This window comes from Emys orbicularis, chromosome 2 (genome assembly GCF_028017835.1).
Source record: "Emys orbicularis isolate rEmyOrb1 chromosome 2, rEmyOrb1.hap1, whole genome shotgun sequence".
Classification (NCBI taxonomy): Eukaryota; Metazoa; Chordata; order Testudines; family Emydidae; genus Emys; species Emys orbicularis.
In genome coordinates, this window is record NC_088684.1 from 247,842,702 (window position 1) to 247,864,594 (window position 21,893).

Consider the following 21,893-nt stretch of genomic DNA (forward strand, 5'->3'; position numbering starts at 1 on the left):
AAAACTCCCTATTTGTACATTACTAGAACAAACGGTCCAGAGGTTGATTAATATAACATGAACAGTATCAATAAGAAAGAAAAACTCTACACACTGGTCAAATTGTGATATCTTAAATAGGCAGCTGAAGTAAGGTCAGTGAGACAGACTCTGAGATTCAGAACAGAATTTGACTCAAGGCACAGTTTGACTCATAAATGCTAACTCTGTGCAGTAAAAAAATGTCTATAAAATACATTGAGTATGAACCTGCTTTCCCTTGGATTTTTCAGGACCAAAGTGCGCCAAATCCTCTGGGTTGGTTGTTGTGGGTTGTTTTTTGTTTGTTTGTTTATGCTTTAGCAAGAAATCCCCTGGAAACTACATAAATGGTTGTGTAGTGTGGGACGCAGGAGGGTGGGATATTATAACTAGAATGAAATGTTCAATTTAAGGACTGTATAGTAAATGACTTCTCTTGGTTCATTAAATATTCCCTTTGATACATGAGTTCTTTGTGACATTCTGGCAGCCATTTTAGTTTGTCTCTTTATATGAAGGAATTCTTCACATCATTATATTTAGGAGAGTTATTTGGAGACAAACATCATGACTAAAGAAAGCTTTTTTTGTGTGTTTCTGTTTTACTTCATTTTAAAGTAAAGCAGCAGGATTTATACCGAAAGGGCTCTTCTTACACTTTCTCTTCCAGTCAGCTCTAAAGAATATAGAGAATGCTGCTTAGAGATGGGAGAAAACAAAGAACAGTTTTTAAATAAAACTAAGAGTAGCCCCAAAATCCTAGATCCAGACATTTCTAAAATCCAAGGCAAGATCTGGATCCATATTTTACTATTGGACCCTGTCTATATAATGGGGAAAAAGCATATTTGAACATTCTGCACTTATGAGTGTTTGAAATCTGGATCCAGACCTAGAATTTTTGACTTGGGTTCCTGTGTTCTAAGAAACTTAAAATGCTATATTCTGTAGGCTGGTTTGCTGTGATTAATTCCTGAAGCTAAAGCTGCAGCATTTCCACAGTACAGCAATTCCCAGAGCCTTATTGTAATAGCAGTGGAGTCAGTGATGTCCATTCTACATGAATAGAACAGACTGTAGGTAAACTTCAAGATCTCCTTATTGATTATATATAGCCCTTAGTAAGCTGGGACCCTGGTATATGTATGACCTTCCTTTGCCCTTTAACCTCTGCACTCAACTAATATTAGCTGTCTTTTCTATGCTTGCTATCTCAGTATTCAACCTATTTTAGATCAGATGATTGTGAGACCTTCTTTGTGATAGGGACTCATACATAGAAAATGTGGCTGTTGTCATGGCTTACCTCTGAATGTACGGGGTGCAGGACTTTCTACTGGGTTCGTTTTTTGTTGTTGTTTCTTTGTTTTTTGAATTAGGAAGAAACTTTCTCAGTAGATCTGTTCAGGAATTTTCCATTGGAATTATTTTCTGTCAGCAAATGCAATTGCTGCAAAATGAAAATTTTCTATGCCTATATTCATAATTGCACTGGTGTAAGTGAGTGGAGAATCAGACCCTGATGCAGAAAGTACAGCAAAACAAACAAAGCCCGGCACTGTTTGTATTCTCTGTGAATAAGGCAGAGGTTTTTCATTTCATAGACATTCACAGCTGCTGCAGTGATCAGTAATTCTGAAGTCACATGACACTATGCCATATTAGCCCTAACAAAGACTTACACGGAGGTTTTCATGTTAAGATTTTTATTTCTGGAACATAATTTGTGTTTTTGATTTTTAACTCTGATGCAAAAAGGAGGGAGATGTTGCAGCAGAGAGAGGGTGTTTTTTCTTCTTTTCTGACTTATTCTTATGATACCAACAATAGTGCTTGACAAATATAATGTTCCAGTCTACAATACTATATTATCTTTTCTTGGGTTACAATGGGTCAACTTTTAATCTAACTACAGTTACATTTCCAAAGCAACTTGTCTTTAAGTTTTTCATGTATGTTTTCTTTCAGTGTTCTCTGTATCTCTAGTCCACTGTAATCAACTATTAGTTTAGACTACAGCCAAGATTAGTGAAAGCACACACACATAAGGGGATGAACACCCAAGAGTACCAGCTGGAGCATATTGCAATAGGCTCTGCAATTTTTGTAACAATCAGTCCAACCGATATGGAATTGATGGTTCTGATACCTACCCCATTGCTGCATTCTTTGTGCTTTGAGAGAACTGTTCAGCAAATGGAGAGCATTTTAGAACAGCAGCCATGTTTATTGCCAGCATCAGGTACGATTATCAAACAGCAACCAACAACAGTACTTTTTCTTTGGATCCTGTAATGGGGGAGGATGAGTAAATTCAATGAGTCTTTATTGGAATGACAAGCTATACACATGTTACTAAATATAAAAGTGGGAATAGCAATGGTATAAAGACATAAGGTGACAGAGTGGGTGGGAGGAAAGAATAGAAAGAGGGTGGAAGTGAAGGAGCATACAAGGATTGAGTGGGGAGATTGGAAGGTGTGTGAAAGGGGAGGGTGGGAAGAGGAGAAGAGGCTGGGAAATACAGCCTAGATGGAGCTACTACAACATGGGTGCGTATCTGGTTGGAAAACTGTTCCCAGAGAATAGATATCAGTGGGTCACAGTCAAGATGGAAGGGCATATCTGGTGGGGTCCCTCAGAGATTGGTCCTAGGTCTGGTTCTGTTCAATATCTTCAAAAATGATTTAGATGGGGTTCAAATTCAAAATGATCTGGACAAACTGGAGAAATGGTCTGAGTAAATAAGATGAAATTCAATAAGGAGAAATGCAAAGTACTCCATTGAGGAAGGAACAATCAATTGCACACATACAAAATGGGAAATGACTGCCTAGGAAGGAGTACTGCAGAAAGGAATCTTAGGGTTTTAGTGGATCACAAGCTAAATATGAGTGAACAGTGTAACACCATAAGAAAAAAAGCAAACAGCATGCTGAGATGTATTAGCAGGAGTGTTGTAAGCAAGACACAAGAAGTAATTCTTCTGCTCTACTCCACCCTAATAAAGCCTTAACTGGAGTATTGTGTCCAGTTCTGGGTGCCACATTTCAGGAAAGATGTGGAAAAATTGGAAAGAAAAAGTCCAGAGGAGAGCAACAAAAATGATTAGAAAACATGATCTATGGGGAACGATTGAAAAAAACTGTGTTTGTTTAGTCTGGAGAAGGGAAGACTGAGAGAGGACATGATAACAGTTTTCAAGTACCGTAAGCCGTTGTTACAAGGAGGAGGGTGAAAAATTGTTCTCCTTAACCTCTGAGGATAAGACTAGAAGCAATAGGCTTAATTTTCAGCAAGGGAAGTTTGGGCTGGACATTAGGAAAAAATGTCTGTCAGGATAGTTAAACACTGGAATAAATTGCCTAGGGAAGTTGTGGAATCTCCGTCATTGGCGGCTTTTAAGAACAAGTTAGACAAACACCTGTCAGGGATGGTCTAGTTATTACGTAGTCCTGCCTTGAGTGCAGGGGATTGGACTAAATGACCTACTGAAGTCCCTTCCAGTCCTACACTTCTATGATTCTATGATCTAGGTCATGGTTACAAACAATAATTCCTTTGTCAGTATCCATTGACTCCAATGGTTACTATTGCATCTTCCTTTATAAAGCAAAACAACTCAAATGCAAATACCAGATCAAAATACAGTACTAACCACTAACTGATATATCCAAATAATAAACCACACCAATGGAGATGTCAAGGAAAGAGGTTCATGTAAATGACCTGACTCCTCCTGACTGATGAAAAGATTATTCTAACATTTTTATTGGACATCTGTCATTAGCCACTCTCTGGATCCCAGTGGGTTTTCTAATCACATGGCTGGTTTTTACCCTCAAAACAATTCTCTCTACATTAGCCAGTATGGCACCAAGGTAGATCATTTTCTGAAGGCTAGGCAGTGCTTTTCACTGTGCTTTCTTGAACATGGCTTCCAAAGGCTTGTGGTCTTTCTTCTCTGCTAACAGCCAAAGTCAGTTGTCAGCATTACTTTTCAAATTTGAATACAATTTTGTTGTGCTTTAATCATAGAATCATAGAATATCAGGGTTGGAAGGGACCTCAGGAGGTCATCTAGTCCAACCCCCTGCTCAAAGCAGGACCAATTCCTAACTAAATCATCACAGCCAGGGCTTTGTCAAACCTGACCTTAAAAACCTCTAAGGAAGGAGATTCCACCACCTCCCTAGGTAACCCATTCCAGTGCTTCACTACCCTCCTAGTGAAAAAGTTTTTCCTAATATCCAACCTAAACCTCCCCCACTGCAACTTGAGACCATTACTCCTTGTTCCATCATCTGGTGCCACTGAGAACAATCTAGATCCATCCTCTTTAGAACCCCCTTTAAGGTAGTTGAAAGCAGCTATCAAATCCCCCCTCATTCTTCTCTTCTGCAGACTAAACAATCCCAATTCCATCAGCCTCTCCTCATAAGTCATGTGCTCCAGCCCCCTAATCATTTTTGTTGCTCTCCGCTGGACTCTTTCCAATTTTTCCACATCCTTCTGTTGTGTGGGGCCCAAAACTGGACACAGTACTCCAGATGAGGCCTCACCAATGTCGAATAGAGGGGAATGATCATGTCCCTCGATCTGCTGGCAATGCCCCTACTTATACAACCCAAAATGCCGTTAGCCTTCTTGGCAACAAGGGCACACTGTTGACTCATATCCAGCTTCTCGTCCACTGTAACCCCTAGGTCCTTTTCTGCAGAACTGCTGCCTAGCCATTTGGTCCCTAGTCTGTAGCAGTGCATGGTATTCTTCCGTCCTAAGTGCAGGACTATGTACTTGTCCTTGTTGAACCTCATCAGATTTCTTTTAGCCCAATCCTCCAATTTGTCTAGGTCACACTGGACCCTATCCCTACCCTCCAGCATATCTACCTCTCCCCCCAGCTTAGTGTAATCCGCGAACTTCCTGAGGGTGCAAACCATCCCATCATCCAGATCATTAATGAAGATGTTGAACAAAACCGGCCCCAGGACCAACCCTTGGGGCACTCTGCTTGATACCGGCTGCAAACTAGACATGGAGCCATTGATCACTATCCGTTGAGCCCGACGATCTAGACAGCTTTCTTTCCACCTTATAGTCCACTCATATAGCCCATACTTCTTTAACTTGCCGGCAAGAATACTGTGGGAGATCATATCAAAAGCTTTGCTAAAGTCAAGGAATAACACATCCACTGCTTTCTCCTCATCCACAGACCCAGTTATCTCCTCATAGAAGGCAATTAGGTTAGTCAGGCATGACTTGCCCTTGGTGAATCCATGCTGACTGTTCCTGATCACTTTCCTCTCCTCTAAGTGCTTCGGAATTGATTCCTTGAGGACCTGCTCCATGATTTTTCCAGGGACTGTGGTAAGGCTGACTGGTCTGTAGTTCCCTGGTTCTCCTTCTTCCCTTTTTAAAAGATGGGCACTATATTTGCCTTTTTCCAATTGTCCGGGACCTCCCCCGATCGCCATGAGTTTTCAAAGATAATGGCCAATGGCTCTGCAATCACATCTGCCAACTCCTTTAGCACCCTTGGATGCAGCGCATCCAGCCCCATGGATTTGTGCTCATCCAGCTTTTCTAAATCAGTGTTTAAGAAGCATTTGCCACTGGGTGACCAACTTGTACAAGGATGGCTTCGAACCCATGTGAGTTTGCATCAACTGAGTTCTTAGGCTAGGCTCTATATTAATCTCAAAATACTTTAGTATTGGTACTTCTGTTATCATGGGTGGGGTATTTTAAATACCTGAATGCTTTTATATTTCCAGTCATCAGTGTTATTCTGTCCTGTCCTGAAGCAGTACTCTAAGTGGAGCATTCTACTGAACACAGGATGCATTTACTTAGATGTTTTGAGCTGCTGAAGAATCTCTGTAAGACTTTCTTGTTTTGGGGTCTTTCTTTTTATACAATTGACTTTACCTTTCTTGGGCCTAGCTTGAGTTTTGTTCCTGAACATGTGTCCTACATGACTAATCTCAATCAACTCAACCTGGCATTTGGTCCTATTCAATTCAAGGAGCTGATCTTTGTTTTGTTGCAGAACATTGCAGTATTTTCTTGTGGTGTTGGTAATTTTTGCCCCAAAGTAGCAGATCATCAAATACTTCCATTCCATCCACATACTCAAAGCTTCAGTACATGTTGCTTTGGTACATGTTGGACTAATATTCTCTTGTCATTGGGAAGCAAAGTATGAGTTGAATTTGACTGGATGGGAAAATAAGAAGTTATTGAATTAACTCAGACACCAACTGACTGGTTAAAAGAATGGTCACTGTAAAAAACCATACTAGTTAAATATTTGCATAGATCCATAAGATTTGAATAAAACTTCACAACCAAGTGCTGTCCCATGAGGACAATCGGGGACGGCTTCTCTAGATTTCAAAATGCCTGTATATTTTCAGTTTTGGATGCAAGTCATGGATGCTGGCAGGTCTACTTGATATTGAAAGTGCAAAACCCTTCCTTCTTTTGGCAGATAAATGTTTAAAAAAGTTTGGTTTGTAACCAAAGTTAATGATCATTTGTCAGCCATTCAGATTCACACAATTTAGCTTTATTACAAAGCTCTATCACATGTTACTGAATGGTTTCACTTGCTGTTGATTGCTTGTAAAGAATTCATGCCCTTCCGAAGTTGTTTGTGTAGTTGTAGCCATGTTGGTACAGGCATATTACAGAGACAAGATAGGTGAGATAATACCTTGTATTGGTCCAACTTCTGTTTGTGAAAGAAACAAGCTTTTGAGCTTACACACAGCTCTTTCTCAGGTTTGGGAAAGGTACTCAGAGTATCATAGCAAAATACAAGGTGTAACAGAGTCTTAAGCATATGGAGTTAACATACATTGCAAGACACTATTCAAGGACAAAGGAGGATTAGTGCGTTACTAGACACTAGAAATCTGGGACTGAAAAAAAGACACTGGATTTATGGCTCTTTACAACAATCTGTAACCCACTAATCCCCTCCTTTGTCCCAGGCCTGAAGAAGAGCTCTCTGTAACCTCAAAAGCTTATCTCTTTCACCAACAGAGGTTGGTCCAATAAAAGATATTACCTCTGCTTGCCTTTCCCAAGTGACATTCTTGCATAAATCAAAGCATTCTTCAAATTTTTGAATGAATTTGCATAGAAGTTTACAGCTTCTTTACATTACCACTGAAATGTATTGTAAATCTTGAATACCTTTAGGTAGCCACATGGAGAAGTATGAAGATTTCATTCTTTCTGGTTTCTCTTCAATGCTACATTCTGCTGGCAAATTTGTAAGGGTAGGTACCACGTCCTCCAATTCTCTGCCAAGTTTACTTCCATGTACAGGAATTTATTTCTTGGCTTAGTCACATGATATTGGTAAGAGCCAGAAAAGGTTTATGCCTATGTCATGTGACAGGGGTCAATATCCATTGACTTCACTTTCTACTGTTACAGCAGCCAGTAGTGGGAGAAGAATTTCCATGAGTAACATATAGTTAATTTAGGGAACAAGGTAGTCAAACAACATGTGATGTCAGGAGGAGAACCAAGCAACAAAGAAACACAAACTAAATACAAACACAATTAATTCTTCAAGAACTGCTAACTGTGTCTCTGCTTTGAATATTTGCTCTTCATAATTTGCTACTCATATTCTGTAATTCGTCACCTAAATCACATGGTATAATTTCTTCTCTCTGAATGGGTGATTCTCAGAAAAGCAGCTTTCATGATTGTCAAGTGTACACTACCAGTATAAATAGTTATGCAAATAGTTATTAGCATGATAACGCACAATACTACCTGTGAATAAAAACTTGCTTGTATGAATGTTTGCAGACAGTGAATAAAAGGGGCTGTGAATTCTGTCCAAGCAAATTTGCTGTTTTTATTCAAAGTATATACTTTTAGCACTCTTTGTGCACATTTATCTGTAACTGTTGGTCAATGCTGACTCTTTAATGGCAGCTACTACAAATATTGAATTTGTCACCACATCTTTAATAGCTTAAATTTGCAAGTCACTGGTGACTTGAAGTTCTTATGTATCTGTGCTTTTGGGTTGCTTTCCTTTTCTACTTCCCTTGGTACAATAATAATTAATAATTAATACTCTCACAGAAGAGGAAATAGTTACCTTTTTAAATAGCAAAAGGTAGGTTAAGTGTGATATAGTCTACTCTCCTGCTAGTCAATATTGGTAAATAAAACTCCTACAAGTATCCATCTCTCTCTTTCACTCACACACACACACACTCACTCACGAATATAGGACAGTATAGCTGAATTTGTTACTAAAATATAAACTGGCTATGCAGTCTATATAAAAGCTCTCTTTCTTTATTATTATGATTTTACAATCTCCATAGAAAAGAAGTGATTTAACCCCAACGCTACCCAATGACTTGTGAATTTATGCCCACGCCTCACTCTTTGATTATGGTAATGCCTCTGATAGCATCAGCACAATAATTAATAGCAGGTTTTGTCAATTTTCTGCTTGACAAAATCCACCCAAAGCCTTACCTCCATCATACCACATCATAAAGGATTACATTATTTCCTTCTCTTTTTAACCTCTTCACTTCTGCTTGGCCGTGTATATACAGCACAGGCTCTATTTCCAGAAGTGCTGAGTTCCTACATCTCCAGGTGAAGTAAAAGGACTCTGCACCCCGGAAAGTCAAGCCCTAGATGTTTTGCAGCATTTTGCCAGAAATGCATTCCCTCAAATAGAATGTCAAGGACACCATGGAATAATTTATTTCTGAGATATACCTTTTGCATCAGTCAGTGTGCTACTGGTTAAACAACACTATTGACAGTTACAATTTACAACAGGCTATATAGAAATTATTAATAGAGGAAAAACCGGAAATATCAACAGGAATTATCTTACAAATTATTTACTTTCAAGTACATTAAAATCGTGCAATCTCAGCAGGACTGTCTGTATCACAACACTTACCTGCCTCCTGGCAACAGAGTTACAAAGGCAAAGTGTGTGTCTCATTCCACTTGTGATATTATAATGAGATGTGAGCCTACATTAAAGAGTAGCATGTTTTTTTTCTGAGGGAAATTCCCCAGGTATTACAGAATGCCAGGCAGCCTTCCTATCTGTCTGCTTTGTTGTTGGTATGTTTCATAAATGTAATTCAAATGCAACTGAACAGTTTTCATTGCAAAGCATCAGGTTTTGAAGCTAGAAAGACATGATATGCATATGGTGTTTTATTATGATGTGTATTAAAAATAAATCTTAGTCTAGATCATTTGCTGTTCTATAAGGGAAAGGGTCACTTAAGCACCCCTCTACAAAGGGGGAAAAAGTGTTTCTACTGTCTTTTCTGTCTCCATTTTGAGTGTGGGCTGCCTGCTGCTTATTCTGCATTCAGTTCTCTAAAAAGCTTATTAATGTGGTCTAGAGGGAGACTGTCAGAAATGGCAGACTGAATCAAGGGATTTTTCTTCAACATCCAAATGACATGCTGCAGCGAGAGAATTAAACAGATGACTAACCAGTGCCTTTTTGTCTGCAGATGAAGATGGGATTGCCAACTTGTAAACCAGAGACTGACATTTGGGTGGATTAAACCGTCCTGTTGTTGTACTGCTAGTTTCTAATCACTAGTGCTTTCTTGATCTCAAGTGTCTCAGCTGAAAGCCTTCCCAGTTCTTGGAGACTTGTTTGCTGAAACCCTCAGCAGAGCTTTTGCTGTAAACATTTATCCACAGAGAAGCACTGCTCTGACACTGACTGAGGAGAATAGTTGGCTTCTAGGTATTTAATTAAAACATTAAGCAGAAAAAGCTTTAGTGTCAACATTCACGAGTGCTTTGCTATAGCTAAGGGTTGCTATAATTGAGTTTTCCAGCAAATGCTCGGACCCCCCCTCCCCACTTTCTTCTCAGAGAGCTGGAATAGCTTGAGGTTCGCTTAGCCTCATGCTGTTAGTTGTGGCTCAGAGACTATGCCCCATGCTGTCATCCTCCTGATTCTTTCAATCTGGTTGTTAGCTTTAATTTCTAAAATCAAGATTGGATGGCAACAAGGGGCTCTAATGAAAAGTAAAAAAAATAATTTGTTAAACAACGTTAAGAATTCTTATTTGCAACAGCACATAATGTGGTCAAGCTGAATGTTTTCTGGTTTTGTGAATCATCAAATTCCCTTCACCATGTAATGTTAAGAAGAAGAAAACACTGTTTGGAAACTAAATGTATCATAATAGATGTTTCATTTCAATTCAGGTTCCCTGTGTGCCACCATTTTGATTTACAACATTGTCAAAACTATATACCTTACCATAACATGGACATTTTCATTAGAAATTGCCCTTAGAAACGAGAGGCCTCTCAATGACTTTTTGTTTAATTTTTTTTTTTTGTGTCATTTGGTTCATCATGTTAGTACTTACAAAAGAACAGCTTAATTTTCTTTAAAAATCCTACATTTGCCAGCTTGGAAGTAATAGAAACACATTTAGTAATACTTTATTACCGCACTTTTCTGAAAAGGAGCAAGCTTAAAAAACACTCCTTTTGTTCAGATATTCTGTGCATGGACCATTGAAGGTAATAAAGCGAGATTGCCCATGCAATTCTCTTCATTGCACTGAATCAAATGAGAGGGTGTTATCCCTTTGAGAAAATAGAAAGGTATAGATTTCACATAACATTCTGAAACAGTCAAGATGGCTTCTCAAAGACAGAAAAAGCAGTGTTTGCTGCTCTGAGACTAACTTCTGATATTCTGCATTCAGAAATAAAGAAACTGATGACAAAACTTCTCCTGTGGAGATTCATGTTCTCAAGAAATTTCATTTTTTCCTAACTTCCTTAAGAGTATCCTTGTTGTCATCGCTCATTTCTTGGTGAGTACAAGTCAAAAGGCCCAGTTCTAAGTAAAGCCAGTTATGGGTTTGGTGCTCTCTAAAGGTAATATAATATTTTCCCCTATGCTTCAGCGACAATATAGAGGAGAAAGTCTGGTTTAGGCTAGTGAAAAACAGTTAGTTTGTCTTTGTAGGTGCCAGGCCTTTGGGGCTACTCCCTTGGCCTTGCATCTTCCAAAAGGAATGCTGTAACTGCAGCTATCTCTCACCAGCTCAGACTTTTCAAATGGTGCCAGGTCCTCCTTGCTGCTGTTGCTTTACTTCCTGTAGTGAGCCCATATTGGTTGACCGGGAGGTGGGCGGGTTCACCCGCCCACTGCTAAAGGCCCCTCCCCCAACTTAGCGGGAGGGACCACTGGACCCAGAACCAAGTAATTCCGTGGGACAACTAATAAAAAAACAGGAAGTGAGGTAACAATCAAAGGTTCAAAATCAGTGAACCAAATGGGGACACCGAGCAAAGAACCCCGGACAGCGCCCACTGCTCCTCAAAGGAGGCAAGGGAGCCAGCGGACGCTGCCCAGTGGAACTCCGCCCGGAGACGTGAAACCAAAAAGGTACGAAAGTAGGCCTCACAGTCGCAGAGCACCCCCTCGGCCAACATCTTCTCCCTGGTATTATAGATGATAAGCTTGGCTAGAGCCAGGAAGAGGTTGACGAGGAGGTCCTGCGACTTCGTGGGGCCACGAATAGGGTGAGCATAAATAAACAAGTGAGGGGAAAAATGCAGCCAGAACCTCAACAAGAGGTTCTGGAGGAGCCGGAACAGGGGCTGCAGCCTGGCGCACTCAAGGTAAGCATGCGCCAGGGTCTCCCGTATGCCACAGAATGGGCAGGCTTCGGGAATGGGGGTGAACCTCGCTAAGTACACGCCCGTGCTCACGGCTCCGTGAAGGAGCCGCCAACCAACATCCCCGGCGGGCCGTGGAACCAAGGTGGAATAAAGACTGGCCCACCGGGGTTTCTCACTCTCCACAGGTATCAAATAGTCCCGCCACTTGGTGTCGGGGCGGGACACGAGGGTGAGAAAATGCAACGTGTGGAGCACGAGCGTGTACAGGTGGTCTCTGGGCGCGGTTCGAAACCGGACCGGCTGCAGAGCATGCAGCTGGCTCGGATTATGGGATCGTGGGAGCTGGGGGGGCTCACGGAGCAGGGGCCCAATAAAAAGATCCGGAGGGCCCGGGGTGAGGGGTGGGCGGGGAACGCCCTCCCGCAGGGCCCGCCACAAAAAGCTGATAGCGGGAGGTGACAGTGCAGCGCCTACCTCCTGGAGCACACGCAGAGGGGTCGTGAGGGTGGAGAGCCCCATGCGCCGACCAAGCGCACGGGGATCCACCCAGTCCCCTCCGGCATAGTCCAGGAGGTCTCCGACCCTAGTGATTCCCGCCAGGATCAACCTCCGGCTCACCGAGGGTGACTCCGCCACCTGCACACGGAGAGCAGGATTGTGTAGCAGGGGCTCCGCGAGGAGATCTGCGCCCTCGGTGGCCACAGTGGACCTGGTCGCCGAGAAAAGCTTCCATGTCTGGAGAATGTCCTGGTAGAAGACCGGCAGCTCCGAGAGGTCACGCGGAAGACCTCTCGGGTGAAGAAAAAGGAGCTGCCGGTCGTAGCGGAGCCCTCGAAGGCGGCGAAGGAAGGCGTGCGCCAACGTGCTCCATGCCGGACTACCCGCACCATAAAGGAGCCTCTGCAGGGCCTGGAGGCGGAAGACATGGACCTGGCTACGAAGGCAGATCAGGCCCTGTCCCCCCTCCTCCAGGGGAAGACTCAAAACCCCCGCAGAGACCCAGTGCAGTCCCGGCCAGAAAAACTCCAGGGCTAACCTCTGGAGTCTGGCCAGGATCCCCGGGGCCGGGCTCAGGGTGTTGAGCCGGTGCCAGAGCATGGACAGGACGAGCTGGTTCAGCACCAGCGCCCTCCCTCGCAGGGAGAGACACCGGAGCAGTCCCGTCCATCTCCGCAGCCGCTCACCCACCCTGGCCTCCAAATCCTGCCAGTTCTCCGGCGGAGAAGGATGCGTGGCGGAAAGGTAAACGCCAAGATAAAGCAGCGGACCCGCGCTCCACCGGATGGCTTGAAGCGCGGGTGGGAGGGAGCTCGCCCGCCACCCGTCCCCGACCACCAGGCCAGAGCTCTTGACCCAGTTGACCCTGGCGGAGGAGGCCGCCGAATAAACGCCCTGGCAGGCCTCCACCCGCACCAGATCCTCCGGGTCCTGGACCACGAGGAGCACGTCGTCGGCGTACGCCGACAGGACCAGCCGCATCTCCGGCTCCCGGAGCACCAACCCCGCCAACCTCCGACGGAGGAGGCAGAGGAAGGGCTCGATCGCCAGAGCGTACAGCTGGCCCGAGAGGGGGCACCCCTGCCGCACTCCTCGCCCGAAGCTGACCGGCTCGGTCAGGGTCCAGTTGAGCCTGACCAGACACTCCGCCTCGGCGTACAGCACCTGGAGAAAAGCCACAAACAGGGGCCCGAAGCCGAACGCCCGCAGGGTGCCCAGGAGATACCCGTGGTCCATTCTGTCGAACGCCTTCTCCTGGTCCAGGGACAGGAGGGCGAACGACAGACCATCCCTACGCCCCAGCTCTAACAGGTCCCGGACCAAGTACAAGTTATTAAAGATACTCCGGCCCGGGACGGTGTAGGTCTGGTCGGGATGGACCACATCCGCCAGCACGGACCCCAGCCGCAGCGAGATGGCTTTCGCTACGACCTTATAGTCCGTGCTGCGGAGCGAGAGGGGACGCCAATTCCGTAAATCGCGAAGGTCCCCCTTCTTCGGCAACAGGGCGAGCACAGCTCGCCGGCACGAGAGAGGGAGGACCCCGCCCTGCAAGGACTCGGCCCAGACGGTAACGAGGTCCGGGCCGAGGACATCCCAGAACACGCGGTAGAATTCCACGGTCAGCCCATCCATGCCCGGCGACTTGTTGGTGGGCATGAGCTGGAGGGCTGCCGAGAACTCGGCTAGGGAGAGAGGCAACTCCAGCCGGTCTCGGTCGCCCGCGCTGACCGTCGGGAGCTCGGTCCAGAGCACCCTGCGGGCCTCAGCATCGGTCGGATCCGGGGAGAAAAGAGCGGCGTAGAAGGCCCTGGCCCTGCCACGCATCTCCTCCGGATCCGTGAGGGGGGAGCCGTCCTCCGCCAGGAGGCAGGTGACATGCTTTTTGGCCCCCCTCCTTTTCTCCAGGGCGTAGAAGAAGCGGGAGCCACGATCCATCTCCCGAAGGAGACGGATGCGGGATCGAACAAACGCGCCCCGGGCTCGGTGATCTTCCAGGGCCCGAAGCTCCTCCCGCTTCTCCCGGTACGCCGCGCAGAGGGATGGATCCTCGGGGCCGGAGGCCAGACGCCTCTCTAACTCCAAGACCTCCCGCTCCAACTGCCCTATCAGCGCACCCCTCCGCCGGCTGGCGCCCCGGGTGTAGTTCCGGCAGAAGAGCCGCGCGCGGACCTTCCCCACGTCCCACCACCGCCGCGCCGAGGGAAAGGCGCGCCGCTGCCCCCGCCATGCCAGCCAGAACACCCGAAAGGAAGCCACGAAGCCCACGTCCTCCAGCAAACTATTATTAAAATGCCAATAGGCCGGCCCCGGCCGCTCGGAACTGAGAGAGGCCGTCACGGTCACCAGATGGTGATCCGAGAACGGGGCCGGCCGGACGCTGGAGGCGTGGGCTTGGGCCAAATGAAAGCGGGACAGATAGATTCGGTCCAACCGGGAGTGACGCGACCGGTCGTCCTCCACCCGGACATAGGTGAAGGTGGTATCGTCGTCCGGGTGGTGGTCGCGCCAGACGTCCACCAGGGAGTGATGGTCTACAATCTCCCTGAGGACGCCCGCGGCCGCCTGGGAAGTCTCAATCCCGGAGCGGTCCTGGTCCTCGAGGGTGGTATTAAAGTCCCCTCCCAGGACCAGGCACTCGCTAGAATCCAGAGTGCCGAGGAAGGCCGCCGCCCGCTGAAAAAAAGGCACGCGCTCCGGGCCCTTGTTCGGGGCATAAACGTTGACCAAATTCAAAACCAGCCCCTCCACGCGGGCCCGGACGTGCAGCAGGCGGCCCGGCACGACCTCGGTGACCCCCAGCACCTCAGGCCGCAGCCCCGGGGAGAACAGGGTGGCCACCCCAGCCGAGTGGGCGCTAAGGTGGCTAAAATAAACCCCGTCACCCCACTCCAGCCGCCAGCTAGCCTCGACAGCCGGGGCCGCGTGGGTCTCCTGCAGGAAAATCACAGAGTACCCCCCCTCACGAAGGAAGGAGAGCACCTGGCTCCTGCGGAAACCCACCCTACAGCCCCGGGCGTTCAACGAAGCAAACGTGGTGACCGTCATGCTGAGGGCTGGGGCAGATCCTCACTGGCAGAGGGATCGACGGCCTCCAGCGGGCCTCGCAAGATTCCATGCTCGACCCCGAAGGCCAACAAGGAGTCGCGGAATCTGCGGGCCCGCCGGTAGGCCGCGAAGTCCCGCCGATCGGACCCTCGCCCCTCCCCCAAAAGCGCCCTCACGGCCCGAAGAACGAGATGGAAGTCCCCCCAGCGCCGAAGGGCCATCGGCACCTTACCCTGGGAACCACGGAAATCAGATAAAAAGAGGCGCAGCTCATCCCGCAGCGTGGAGGGGGAGGCAGCGGCCGAGCCGCCGCCGACCTCCGGCAGGGCCCCGGAAGGGTCCTCGCGGACGGACAAACAAGGGGCCGAGCCCCGGCGCTGCTGCGCCGGGCTGCTCGTCCCCAGTCCCGGCAGAGGAGAGGGCGGCTGAGAAAACAACACAGCCCCCACAGTGGCGGGAAGGGGAAACACAAAAGCTGCTCCCCGAGGGTCGTCCGTAGGCAACGGAAACGCGACAACCCCGGGGGTAGCAGGGGGACCCGAGGTGGCAGGAGAAGACACCTCGGGAACAAAAACAGGAAGCTGAACAGAAGAGGGGGTAGGACCAGGGACCGGAACGGGCTCCCCTTCACCCGCTGCCAAACCAACGGGAGCAGCAGGGACAGGGGAAGCTTCAGGGGCAGGTAAGGTAGAAGGGGCGGGATCGGGGGCAAAAACCGGCTGCTCAGCAACAGCCGTCGCCCCAAGGGGCTCGGCGGCTGTGCACGAGACGGTAGGCGCGGCCGGACTAGCAGGTAGGGCAGGTAAGGTGGAAAGGGCGGGATCGGGGGCAAGAACCGGCTGCGTAGCAACAGCCGTCGCCCCTAGGGGCTCGGCGGCTGTGCACGAGACGGTAGTCGCGGCCGGGCTGGCAGGTAGGGCCAAGGGTTCCCCCAAAACTAATCCAGGGGTGGCAGAACCGGGAGTAGGAGGGGGAGGCGGGACTAAATCAACACCCGGATCGGGGCCCGCCGATGGAAGATTGTCCTCCCCCTGGGTAACCGGGGTCAGACCTAGGGCCTCGATCTCATCAAAGAAAAAAGCAAAAGCGGACCCCCCGGCCCCGGCGACCTCCTCGTCAGTCACAGGAACGAAGGCCGCCCCGGCATCGGCGGTGGCGGCGGGAGGCACGGACGAAGCAAGGACCTGGGGAACCGCTACCGAAGCCACCTCAGGTGGAGGCTCAACGATAGGAACAGAAGGTTCCCCAGCCGCTGCCACGGCATCTACGGTCTCCATGGCCAGCGCCTCCTGCTGGGCACCGTCCGGGGGCGCGTTACCAGAACCAGCAACTGCGGCCCCCCGCAACATCTTTCGGGGGTTTAGCTCTCCCTCCTCATCGGAGGGAAGGGAGAGAGCCTGCGATCTGTGGGCTCTGCGCTTCCCTCGGACGGTCACCCAGCCCCCTGAGGTGGAAGAGGAGGTGGAGGGCTGGTCAGCAGGGGCGGGGTCGGAGGGCAAGGGTAACAATTCGGCTCGGGGTGGCAGGGGCAAAGGGCCACCAGGGAGAGGGGAAACCTCCCCCTGGGGCGGGCCCCGCCCCGCGGCTGGCAAAAGCCGCCCCGCTCGCTCCTCCACATGCCCCGCCGATCCAGGGTCGGCGACGGCAAGGCCCGCCCGCTCGGCCGTCTCCGCGGCCAGAGCGGGAGTCACGGCAAAAGGAGGAGGAGTGGCGGCAGCAGCAGTGGCCGAACTGCTAGGGTCGTCGGCGACGATAGGGCCGGCACCCGCTCGGGCTCCGGGGGTCTCGGACGCCCTACCAGAGCGGGCCAGGGGACAGTCTCTCCGGACATGCCCCGGCGCTCGGCAGTGGAAGCACCGGGCCTCCCCCGTCGAATAGTGCACCCGATAGTGGGCCCCGTGGTAGGGCACCAGGAAGGATCCTTCAAGCACCGCTCCGGCACCCGCCGCCGGCGGCAGCTGGAGCTGGACCTGCCGGCGGAACGACTGGATGTGACGGAGGGTGGGGTCCTTACAGCCCAACGAGAGAGGGTTTAGAATAGAAATGGGCTTCCCCATGGCGGAGAGGGCAGGCAACAGGGCGGCGTTGGGGAGGTAGGGCGGAACGGAGATCAAGACCACCCGTACGCCCAGGTCCTCCAAGGGTTCCAAAGGAACAAACACGCCTCCCACCGCCAGGCCTCTTTCCACCGCCTCCTGCGCGGCGGCCTCCGATGCCAGGAAGAACACGGCCTTCCCATACATTTTGGAAGCCGCCACGATGGCCGTGGGCCCCACCACCCTCGCCAACGCCCGCACGTAGGTCTCGATATGGGGCGAGGCAGGCACAAGGTGGCAGCGGATGCCATGCCTCCTAGTTAGCGAGGGGAAGGGGCCCAGGTCGCCAGAGATGGGTCCGGAGGCAGCGGTCGGGGCGGAAGGTGCAGCGGTACGCGGAGGGGCGGCGGCCACCTGGGCGTACGCTCTGTGGGCTCGAGAGGAAGCGCTCTCAGAGCCGGTGAAAGGGACGGCAGGAGAGGGAGGGGCCGCGGCCGATGTCGAGGCCGCGGCGGGGATCGCAGCCCCGCCCGCAGGAGGCTTGGTCCCACGGGCGGGGCCCTTGCCTTTCTTCCTCCCCTGGCCTTTCCTGCCGGTGGAAGAGGCAGCCGTGGTAGTGGCGTTGTCTAGGGCAGGGCCGGCCAAGGGGCCGGTCACCGGGGCGGGCGGGGGCAACAGGGCAGAGGAAGAGAGCGTGGCAGGGGCAAGAACACGGGCAGGGGCAGGGGTGGTGGCGGGGGGAGGGGCAGGGAATGAACCAGAAGCAGAGTCCCCCGCCATAACAACCTGCAGCTGCAAACGGGGTGGGGAAAAAGGGGGAAGAGGGGGGAGGGGCCTAACCACACCCTCCTAGAAAGCTACAGAGAGGGGAGGAGGGCGCCTCTGGGGAAATGCCGACTCCTCCGGCTACACTGGGGGGCGGGGGGGGGAACTATAACAAGCAAAAACAGTGCAAAAAAGGGGGGGGCGCAACAAAACAGGGACACGAGCGCGCGCAGGGGGAAAGGGGGGGGGTTAAAGCATAGCAGCGGCCCAGGAACATAAACAAATTCCCAGCCAACTGCAAAAAACTTCAGCCAGCTGCAATTCAAGGACAAGGCCGAGAACACAGCCAGCAGGCTAGAAACCGTGGGGGGGGGGAATGGGGGAGGGGGGGGGAGCACCAAAAGAACAAACCGAAGGGGCCAAAAAAAAGGGGGGGGGCGGGATAGACGGGGGGCTACAGGGAGGGGACCCCCCCAGCTAAATGCAGCAGGGGGGGGGGGAAAGGGTGCACCCACAGCGCTCGTGAAGCGGAGGTCCTGCCGCTCACTGCTGCAAACAAACAGTCCCGGACGGTGGAAGAGGGCGGGGGGGGGCAAACAGCCCCGCCGAGGGACGAAGAGCAGGTCCAGGCGACACGCGGGACGGTGGAGGGGTTGTCGGCGGTGGGGGTGGTGGCAGAGGGGGAGCAGATGGACGAAAAGGGGGGGGGCACCGCACCCCTCCCCGCGCTCCCTGCAATACAGGGGACGGGACAGAAGGATCCCAAGTCGACCTCAGAGTTTCTTGGCACGCGATGGCTTCCACTCCGAGGAATTACGAGCAGGAGGCTCAGTACCGTCCACACTCCACAGTCCGCTCCAGGGGACAGGACAGAAGGATCTCGAGTCGACCTCAGAGCGTCCTAGCACACGATGGCTTCCACTCCGAGGAATTACGAGCGGGAGGCTCAGTTCCGTCCACCCTCCGAACGCGACTGGAGGCAGCACCACCCCAGGAGCAAAGATGGCAAAGTCACTCAACAAAACACAGTTCTTAAGCAATCCCCTCCACAATCTCCCGAATCAGGAACCTAGTCTCTTCCGACTCCGCGACGGAGGCAGCGGCTCCCACACAAGAACAGCAGTGAGCGTCAGGCGTCCGGCCAGGCAAACAGGCAGGCAGGCAGGCAGGCAAACAAGCCAGCAAGCAGGTGGGCCCCCAGATGGTGTCGGTGTTGGTGTCGGGGGGGCCGGTGCTTCTCCCTCCGGAGGCGAGGGGGGGGCAGGCCGGCAAGGCCCCCCCCTCCGCACTCACTCACTCACGCAGCAGCAGCAGCAGCAGCAACAGCAGCAAAGCCAGGGAGGGAAGGAGGGAGAAGAGAGAGGAGCTCCAGCACCAGGCGACCGATCCCTCCCTGTAGTGAGCCGGTGTGGCACCCCTCCATCTCCGACAGGGCCGAGCTTCCTCCAATCCCAGCGTGGGCGGAGCCACCGGGTCCGGGGCCCGCCCCTCCGAGGTCACGGCCCCGACCCGGAAGTATAAAAGCCCGCCAGCAGAGCTCGGTGAGGCCCAGACCGCCCGAGAGAGCAGACGTCCCGGGCCGAGCTCCCGCTTGGGAGACAGCCGCAGGCCGCGAGCCACTTGCTAACCCCTCGCGCCGGTCAAGCCTACCTCTCGCCAGGTACCCCGAGGAGGACTGGCCCAGCCTGCCCCGGACCCGTTACCCCGAGGAGGACTGGCCCAGCCTGCCCCGGACCCGTTACACCGAGGAGGACTGGCCCAGCCTGCCCCGGACCAGCTGCCCCTAGGAGGAGCCAAGCCTGCCCCGTGCCAGCTACCCTGGGGGAGAGCTGCCGGACCGGCCCCCAAACCCCGCACCGGAGGAGCCGATGCTGCTGGACTGGCCCGAACCCAGCATCGCCGCCGAGGTAAGCCCCGAGGGGGAACAAGGAAGTAGCCCGGGGATAGCCGACCCCGGTCAGGCTGCAGAGGCCTGTGAGCCGATGTCAGTGTGTTTCGGTCAGGATACCCCACTGACCGGCAGCGACAGTAACCGCTGCTAGGGCCCCGGCTGGAACGCAGTGGAGTGGGTGGGCCTGCGTTTCCCCCTGCCACCCCGCACGGGTGGCAGGCTTCCCCCTCACCCGACGCTCAGGTAGGAGCCTGGGCTTACCTTAACCGCTTGTCTGCTCAGCCCCTGCACCAGAGGGTCTGAGTTCCTTAACTGCTGGATTGCTCAACCCCTGCCCCAAAGGGCCTGAGCTGTGACTGTTTGTGCCCCGCCCTGACCCAGGGCCTGGGCCCCTTAACTGCTTGTCCGCTCAGCCCCTGCACCAGGGGGCCTGAGCTCCTTAACTGTTTGTTTGCTCAACCCCTGCCCCAAAGGGCTTGAGCTGTGACTGTTTGTGCCCCGCCCTGACCCAGGGCCTGGGCCCCTTAACGGCTTGTTTGCTCAACCCCTGCCCCAAAGGGCTTGAGCTGTGACTGTTTGTGCCCCGCCCTGACCCAGGGCCTGGGCCCCTTAACGGCTTGTTTGCTCAACCCCTTCCCCAAAAGGGCTTGAGCTGTGACTGGTTGTGCCCCGCCCTGACCCAGGGCCTGGGCCTGCTTAGACGGTTAGTTAGCGCTCAGCCCCTACCTAAGGGCCTGAGCTCCTGAACTGTGAGCCGCTCAGCCCTTGCGTAAAGGGACCTGAGGTTGGACTGTCTGCACTTTAGTGAGCCGGTGTGGCACCCCTGCATCTCGGAGGGTAGAGCCCCGGCTCAACCCTACTACACTTCCCTTTACTTCCTACTTGATACACTCAGGCAAATACTTGTTTTTCTCACCACAATTAGTATTTAATGATGCCATGGAATGCAGAATGTGGAATTGTGTGGAACCAAACATCTCATTTCATTTATGATCCTTTAAAAAAAAAAAAAACAACAACACACATCTACAAGCACTGAATGCAAGGAATTAGCATGATCCAATTATTGAAATATCATTGAGCACTCCATGTCGCCAGACAAGCTTTAGAGCTGAAGCAGTAAGGATAGTAATGTAATGACTACATTCTGACAAATATTGAATGTATATTGTAAATATAAAGAATATAATGGCTACATTTTGACAAATATTAGAGCAGTAACAGGGCTACTCTGTCTTGTGTGGGGAGCTAATTCTTATTCTGTACTGAGTTCAGAAGAGCCATAGTTTAGCATTAGCATGAATACTTCCCCTCCTTTCCATTTTCCTCTCTATGTGGTAATATCCACATCCGTGCCCCACATCACAACTGTTTAGTTGTTTGATTTAGTTGCAGACTAATAGTGGTGCAAACCCATCAGAGGAATTTTTTACACATCCCTTAAGATGTAAAACAGTCACACAATTAACTTAATACAACCAGAGTCAATACATGTCTCCGTTTTGGGAGAAGGGAATACTAGACACCAGTTTTGGAATAACTTTTGGAGGAAAGCTCTAAATAACACATTTTTTTTAAAAGTATCTTTGGAAAGAGAATATTTTTCTTGATTGAGGAACATTATGCTGTCAGTATAAAGAAACATTATCTTGATTCATTTTACTTAATTGATCTCCTTGTGCATGTGCTCATTCACACACACAAATATGTGTATATATGTTGTACCTTCAGCAAAATATATATTCTTTTTTCTTCCTCTCAGGGATGTGAGAAGTCATGACCTATACAATTAATACTACAGCTGATTGGAAAATGTTTTTGTTTTTCTTTCTTTCCCAAAATAAAATTTTGACTTTTTGTCAACAAAGCGAAAACCAGAAAAAACAAAAATTCTTCAGATAAAAGCTGCTGACATTTTTAAAAAAATGGTTTTCAGGTTTTTGAAA